This window comes from Pelophylax lessonae (genome assembly GCF_965119305.1).
Source record: "Pelophylax lessonae genome assembly, chromosome: 5".
Lineage (NCBI taxonomy): Eukaryota > Metazoa > Chordata > Amphibia > Anura > Ranidae > Pelophylax > Pelophylax lessonae.
In genome coordinates this window covers 287,635,986-287,645,102 of record NC_138772.1, presented here as the reverse complement: position 1 = coordinate 287,645,102, position 9,117 = coordinate 287,635,986, and positions in this window count along the sequence as shown.

Sequence of the window (9,117 nt, the reverse complement as noted above, 5' to 3'; positions counted from 1 at the left end):
GCAACAATAGATTCACATGCAGCCAGCATCAACAGACCCTCCATCACATCCCATTGAATGGATTCAGTGTCGGAGGTGGCAGAACTGCGTTCCTGTTGAAAAAAAGCCTTGCATATAGGTAAATGTCACATATGATTTTATGCATCTAACAAATAAAGTCACTGTTCAGCAACCTCTTAGCATTTTATCTGTCCTAAAATTGTGTGAAAAGGACATATGGAGCAGGCCTTACAGGTGATGAGCATTTGTGAGAGAAGGTTAGAGGCTGGTTTATGAACTGGTTAAGATGATGGTTCAAGTCTGAAAGAGTTTAACGAAACCAAAAATATGTTGGAAGTGGAGGAGAAAACAGAGAGGTGATGAGAAAGGAATTAAAAAAAAAAAGGATTTTGCTTAGTAATGAAAAATGGGAACCTATTTTATAGGGAAAGGAAATAGAATCTGGCCTGCTTGCATACTCATAAATGTTTTGGAGTCATCCTTTTAAAAAAATGCATTCTGAAAAGAAACCAGCAGATGTCACTGAAAGGTGAATGTCAGCATGTATAAATTTGATCATATCATTTCACATATCCTAACCTCTCAAGAATGAAGTTTTATCTATTCACACGAAACAAAAGACAATCAAGAAGATTACTTTTGGAAAACTATCTTAGAATAAAATTAACTTATAATTACAGTGTTATTGAACTCACTCAGGGAGTTTCACCCTTTTGATCTCAATTCTGTAATAATGAACAGTTAATCACTAGCGCTTTGAAAGCAAATGACAATTTGGCAGCCCAAGCTCCCAGTACTCTATGGGTAAAATAAAATGCACTTTCTCTTTTTGCAGTGATGAGCACTGTGTTAAGGCAGCACATCCACTTTAAATGGCCCCTTATACTACAAGTACTCATCTTCGTACAGCATTCCTCAGACTTCTCTTCCTAGCCTCTCCAAAACATAAATCTGGGTCCCAACGCCCAGCAGGCCTGCACCTATCTTACCCAATGCCTTCCATGCTGTCTACACCCCAGATGATAAAATTCTAATTCAGGGCTGCTTGTGCAATAATGTCACATAGAATTGAAAGGGACACTACTAATGCTAGAAGAGAAGTCTATGAATTGCTATGGTGGGGCAGCCTGGCACTACATTTTTACCAGCTGGGTCGCAGAAGGGTGCAGCCATCAGAGAAGGAAAATACTGAATTTCTAAAGCTCTATGTAATAAGGGCTCTAGGAACATTTTATTTTTTGCAAACATCTACTTTTTGGGGCCTCAATACATAAAATATTGCAAGAGCACTATTTTTTTTTTTTTTAGCAACGCAGCACATGCATAGGGTATTTATATCTGTGTTGTATGGTGCACTGTAGTGCTGGTACATTTGTTGTTATTGTATATGTGCATTGGAATGCCATTCTGAATGAATGAGATGAAAGGGTCCCAAGAAAAAGAGCCAAACAACAAGCAAACAGGAGTGCAAGATCCTCCTTAGCATAACCGCAATAGTTTATTAAAAGAAAATAATAGCACACTTACAGTTAAAATTCTTGGAAATCAGCATAGGTGGTAATAATCAACAAGGTGGAGACAAAGCAAGACTATATACAGGAAACGGCAACTCCAGATCCTCCCCATCACAGGGAACCGCTCACTAATAGACATCGTCCAGTGCTGCTGCCTAAAGACTCGTGGTGACCCTTTTGTGCTGGCAAGCACCAGCAGCGCAGTACATCTTGGTGAAGTGGTAAACACCAGCAGTGCAGTACATCTGGATGAAAGGTCAAGCCTAAATTGTAAGGTGGTGTGCCAGCCACAAAGTATTAGGGCCCATACTAGTGTCCCAGAGGCACTTTTAAATCTTTTAATTCAGCAGCACCTATCTCCCCCCTTTTTTATAGCATAACCAGAGCATTCAGGTAAAAACCCACATTTATTTTTTATTTGTTTTTCACTGAAGAGTGCAGAATTTTTCCATTTATTTGTGAGCCAATGTAATATGTTTGCCCAGCAGTAAATCTCCAGTACCTCCCGACGTGTTGCGTCACAGATCACGTGACTTTATCAAGGGATGATAAAGTCACGTGATCTGTGACGCAACGCGTTGGGAGGTACTGGGTGACGTAGACTTCCGGGTTGGACGGCCGTGGCCGGAAGTATCTATAGGAATCACGCCGTTGGAGTGCGGTATTTGCTTTGTTCCTGCTCGTTTTCCTTTTTTTAAATGTGAGTGTTCATGTTTCCCTGATTGTACTAATAAAAAGCGTGTGATCAACATACTTCACTATTGGGCATTATTATCTTTTTTTCTGGAACATACTGGTACGATTGGAGCTAATTTTGGATCGTCAGCTATAGAGATCGGAGCCACTTGAGAAGTCTATTATCAGAGTGGACATCGGCTTAAAGCACCTGAAAGGAGCAGTGTGTTGAAGCTAATTCGGGATTGTCAGCTATAGAGATCGGAGCCACCGGAGAAGCCCACTAATAGAGGCTGGATACCAGCTAAAAGCACCTAAATAGGTGCAGTGAGGTGAGCGGCCACTGCTTCCATACCTATACGGCTCACCGCGGATTGCACTATTGGATTGTCACAAATTTTTCCACGAGATGCACTGTCTGTCACCTTATATGCACTGATGAACTTTTGTATCACGGCACTTTCTTCACTTTTACTATTTTTGAATGCACCGATATTTTTCTTCACTGCACATGGACTGAATTATTTCGGCATTAAAAATTAAAAAAAAAAAAATGTTTTTGGCACTACTATTATTAACTTATTATCTATCTATCTATTTATTTTGAGATATATATATATATTTTTTTTGATATTCACTGATTAGTGTTTTGGACTGCCCTACTATGATATGCTTTACTATGATATCATTTATATGATCATGATATATTGATTTATGAGCACTATTCTTATTCACTTAGAAGAATTTTTATCATCACATTTATATGTATGATTATTATGAATTTGATTATCTTGAAGTAGTTTTTTAGCGATTTTTTGCGTTATATTGGCACTTATCGTAAGATCCCATTTCTATATAGTTGCAAACCGGCATCCAGACCTACTGGAAGACAGACACCGGATTTGGTCACTTGTAATGCCCCATACACACGTGCAGATTATCTGCAGACTTTTGTCTGCAGACTTACCAAAACCATATAATATGAGGTCAAACCTAAACACTTTCAATTTGTATGCAATCCGGAAGGCCCTTGCACTACATAGAAAAGGTAAGTCTGCAGACAAAAGTCTGCAGATAATCTGCACGTGTGTATGGGGCATAAGATTCGGATTATTGAATTCGGTTTTACTACTTATCTCTTTTATATCTGATTTATCTCCCCACGTCTGTGGCTTTATATGTTTTAGGATTATTATATTGAAATATCTTTTAAGTAGCCTCATAGCGATTCTGCGAGTATGTGATTTTAACATCGTGCTGCTGTTGTCTGGCATCTTTTATTTGATCTGTCTTTTACTTGATCTGTATTTTATCTGAGAACCAGAAGGTGGTTTTATATTTTATTATCATTTTAGACCCATTGGAAGACGGACATTTGATTTGTTTTAGGCTTTGGATTATTTTTAAGATTCGGATTTTAAGATTCGGATTTTAATATGAAATAAATGTTTCTTTCCCCATATATGTGACCACAATTATACGGATTTTATACATAGTGTTTCTCACCATAGCTTATCAGAGGTATTAGGGAGCCTTAAGTTTAAGCCCCCTTTGAGATTGTTCCTCAACTTGCGCCGATTCATTCTATAATTTTACATGTATATTGGTATGGAGTGAACATACTAGGGTTGGCTGCATGTGAGGTAGGATTGGATCCTAATCTCATATAGTTTGATCATCTGCAATCAACGTTTTTTAGATATTTATTTGCTACAGCTGATTAGTATTATCTCTCGTTATACCCCATACCGAAGTGACAGCGCGCATATCACCTCTTACTCCTATTATGCAAGTATTCCTATGTTCTAATAGTTTTAATGCAGATGCACATAGCTTCTTGAATCTATTTCAGAATCCTTGTGACAGAGAATATCTCTGTCCTATTGCTATTTATTGTCATAATTTACATGCACAGAGCTATGTCTTTGCTACTGTATTTATATAATGGTCACCTTTCAGTATATTAGTAAATCAATCTGCCTATTGCAATAGAGTTTATATGCATCCCCTGGTATGTTAGTTAACCCTGTCTAGTCTGAGATTATATAGCTTGTTTTAGCTTATGCCCCATACACACGTGCAGATTATCTGAAGACTTTTGTCTGCAGACTTACCAAAACCATATAATATGAGGTCAAACCTAAACACTTTCAATTTGTATGCAATCCGGCAGGCTCTTGTACTACATAGAAAAGGTAAGTCTGCAGACAAAAGTCTGCAGATAATCTGCACGTGTGTATGGGGCATTACTAAGAGGATTTTGAGCTCCAGTGCCACACCACAATTTTTGTGTCTGAGAAACTGTGTTCCAGGCTGGTTAGAAAACAGTTTAGGATCTCCCCATCATCTTGTCTTCTGGTCCTTGACACAAAAATGGACACTGCATCTTGATCATTCTCAGGGGCCCCTGCAAGTGGACATTGCTGTGTACTTTTTGATGTGATTTCAAGGGATCAAGGGAAGCAGGGTAAAATTGAAAAATAGTCTAGTGTGGGAGGCACTCATTAGTATGACCAGTTTCCAGACATAAATAAGGGAATGTTCCTCTTCATGGAAAACCTAATTTGAATAATTATCAAAAAAATATTCCCCTGCATCCACCTGCAGGTTCACAATTTTTAAAAGGTTGCCAACATATGTTATTTTCTGTTCAAACGGTTTTTATTAAGGCAGAAGGAATGTAGTACAAAACAATACCAATAGGTAATAGTGGTGCATAACAGATGAATACACGTCAAAATGACATTATGAACAGCAAGTAGTAGCATAACAATCAGGTTTAGGAATAGGAAAGGGGCAAGCTGGGCGCCCCGGGATATAAGTACAAAGGATAAACACAGTGCATAAGGGCGGCTGGGGGTAGGGCAAAAAGGGAAGCCGTCAACATATGTTATTTTAGCTGTCTATGAATAAAATTTATGTTTTAGGGTTTAAAGGGCTCTTTCAGTGTACTAGATGAAAGGATGTGCCAGCCAATATATTATAGTGACTGCTGCACCTGGACTCCCTGAATACCAGGAGATAAAAATCAGTGTAAAGAGATAAAGTGCGCTGTCTCAATGTGAATGTATTAATTAAGCTAATTAACACTCAAAAGTACAAAATGTAGTGCAATGTTCAAACAAATTAAACATGTGTGCACTAACAATAATTCATTTCAAAACAGTACATAAAATTCTAAGTAAGACATATAATAGGAACCAAATTGCAAAGGCATAAAAACAATGTATATATATTGTTCTGCGTGAACAACATTAACCACTTAGGCCCCGGAAGATTTTACCCCCTTCCTGACCAGGCCCTATTTTGCGATTCGGCACTGCGTGACTTTAACGGACAATTGCGCGGTCGTGCGATGCTGTACCTAAACGAATTTGACATCCTTTTTTCCCACATACAGAGCTTTCTTTTGGGGGTATTTGATCACCTGTGCGATTTTATGTATGAAATTCCCCCCCAAAAAATTTAAAAATCTAAATTTTTTAACATTTTAGGCCAATTTGTTTTCTGCTACATATGTTTGGTAAAAAAAAATCACAATAAGCGTATTTTGATTGGTTTGCGCAAAAGTTATTGCGTTTACTAACTAAGGGAAAGATTTTTGTCATTTTTATTGGTTTTTTTTTTTTAACGAGTAATGGCGGCGATCTGCAATTTTTGTTTTGGGACTGCGACATTGCGGCAGACAGATTGAACCCTTGACTGACATTTTTGACACTTTTGGGGGTACCAGTGATATTACTACAGTAATCAGTGCTATACATATGCACTGTTACTGTAAAAATTACACTGGCAGGGAAGGGGTTAACTTTATTGGAGAAGGAGGGATTAAGTGTGTCCCTAGGGGCGTGCTTCTAACTGTGAAGGGATGTGGCTTGTTGTGTAACTACAGAGATATACAATCCTACATAGCAGGACCGTATGATCTCTGCACTTACACAAGGGAGAATGACAGGCGGCTTTGTTTACATTAGCCGCCTGCCTTTCTGCCTCTGTAACGGACGATCGCGAGTGACCGGCGGACGTCGGGTCCGCCGGTCACAGGTGCGGGGATCACAGTGAACGAGCGAGGGTGGGTTGGCGTCACTTTGCCTGCACGGGGCTGACCGCCGCAGTATATGTACTTGCGGCGGTCGGCAAGTGGTTAAAAAAATAATCAAAATCAGAAAGACCCGAAATAAAATCTGTAGATGTTTGCCTAATATAATCAAAAAGTCCCATGTAGTGAAGATGGTGCAAAATCCTTAGAATCCAAAGTGCTGCATGCATCACCACCGTGCTGAAACAATGTATGCTGGGAATGTTAGCTGGGAACACATCAATCCGTGTTGCTGTCTGTATAGGACTCCAGGCCGTCAAAGGCTCCCGACTCACAGATGGATGTAAGTATGAAAAGGAGGACTAAAAGCGCATTATCGCTAAAAACATGTGTTTATTAAAAATGATATGCGCTAACAAATGTTTACTAAGATATTAGCACAGATACTCGTGGAGGCACGACCACCTGCAGTGCGGTCTGTGCGCGCTAACAGCATGGCTGTCTCCACCTTTCTCATCATGAAAAACCTAATTTGAATACCCCTAACAAATTTTTCCCCCTGCATCCACCTGATTTTGATTTTTAAAATTATGCCAACATATGTTATTGTAGCACTGCCCCCTAGAGGACCGCTGGATATAACACCTTCTGGATTCCCCTGGGTTACCCATAGCAATGGCTTGCAGAAACCTGTCACTTTAAGTACTTGGCTTAGTCAATGTTTAGTCCAGGGGATGTTGTTTTGTAGTTTTATGTAGAACTTGGATAGGAGAAGGGATGAGTGGGATACTCCAACTAGCAACTATTCACAGTACTGAGGACACCTGACTTGAGAGTGCAGCAACTTGGCACCCCCTTTCTCTCTCACTGTGGAGCTGACACCCGTTCACTTACTCTACACTCCGGAGCGGTCCCCTTCCTAGGCAGACTCCTGGGCAAGTTCCTCTGTACTCACGGACACTGTTTTTCCAGATTCACTTCAGTCCCAAATCCTCCAGTCAGCTTGTCCTGGACCTCTGGGTTCAGTCACACTCCCTGGCTCACTAGGCCGAGTGCCTGTGACCACCATCGACTGCTACAGAAGAGGAGACAGCTGTCACCCTCCTTCTGGGACCTGGCTTCCCGCCCAAAGACCCCCTGCCTCATGTGCTCCTGGCTTTTATACCCTATCCCATGATGCACCACTCTCTGTGCCAAACCCATGGGACGGTATCAAAGCCTGTGTGTCATTGGCTGGGTTTCCTCCACTGTCCAATATACCTCTCAATTGGATACAGAGGGGACACACCCTCAGCCCACATGAAGCCCACATTGAACACATGGAGCAGGCCTAACCAATAGATCCAGCTCCCTGATAAGCAGAGAGCTCAAATGCTTTACCTACTGCTTTCCTGTTAAGCAGAGAAAGCCAAAAACTATACCTGCTATCTAGCACCTGACTAGGAGGGTACTACATCATTATAGCTGTGTATGAATAAAATGTTTTAGGGTTTAAAGGGCTCTTTGCATAGGGAGATTGACGTACAGCTCTCATATTAATTTATCATTTGTGATTCCCACACAGTAACCTGCAAATAATTTGGTTCTGAACAGTGATGCAAATGTATTTGTTTGTTGGATTTTGCTGTAACATTCATCTGGAGGTTTTTCAATCAATAACGTATATATATTATATATATCCGGGTATATGTGCAAAATTCCACCAGGAGTCCTATCGGGCTCTGCAAATACCTGTTTGTACATTGGATGTAGGTACTATTATTCATTTTTTATTTTATAAATCTTGTATTATTTCTTTATTATTGTGCATCTATATTCTTAGGGTTAATATTATTTACAACTTGCATTAGTTCCTCTGTTTCCAATTACATTGATTAGATTACTGGGTCATTTCCCAGGAAGGGAATCTCTTCTCTTCACAGAGGCCCTGTCCTAGGTGGAGACACTGCCAACTGTAATATTGAACCCACTCTTTGACTTAGAGAAGGTTCTAGTTCTCTTTGTTACATACAAGTTTAGTGCAATATCCTGTTTGGGAAGGATCATTTCTCATAGCCCCCCTCCCCAAAAGGGGGGCATTTGTTTCTAGGTTGTATTTTTTATGTGTAATAAAAGCTCTTTTAGCAAATATAGCACCCATCCTCTATCCTTTATGTACAGGTAGCATAACAAAAAAAGCTACAAATGGCAGCAATTTTTATGAAAGCAGAACTAAAGTTAAACTTTACCAGCTTATGAGCAGTCAAGCTATTTATCACAAAAGAGACATGCAATGTTTCTTCTGCAATCAATAAAATCTAACTGCATGCTCACAGTGTTCTGTAAAATGTACACTGAGCTGCACAGGCACAGTTCAATTTACGGCATGGTGCTATGGAGGAAGATTTACGTCATCCTCCTCCAGCCAATTATGGTAGCTGAAGAAACCAGGGAGAAGATGCCAGTGAGGGGCCTTTCAGACTTCACACCTTTGGAGAAAAGGTAAGTATTGCAGACTTTAGTTTTACTTCAAACAATCACAATTAATAATTTATAATTAATTAAAATGTGATTGTATGCAGTGGTTTACTGTAGTTTGTATGTATGAATCAGATTACTACAATATATATGTATCTGCATGTTTATCGTTATTGTTGGAATTGCCTGTGTGCCCCTTTAAGACTGCTCTCAGAAGGAGATCGGCCTCTCACAGGAAGTGGAAGAATTGGATTGTGGGAGATGTATGTCAGTACTGGGAGCAGACTGTTATCTGGATTGCTGAAGGAACTGTACTCCCATGGAGCAATGGAGAAATTAAGGACCATGGGAGAGCCTATAAACCTATCTGCTTCACAGTGTGCACGCTCTCTTGCTTCCGGGACCCAGTGAGTGTGGATCAGTCTGTTGAGT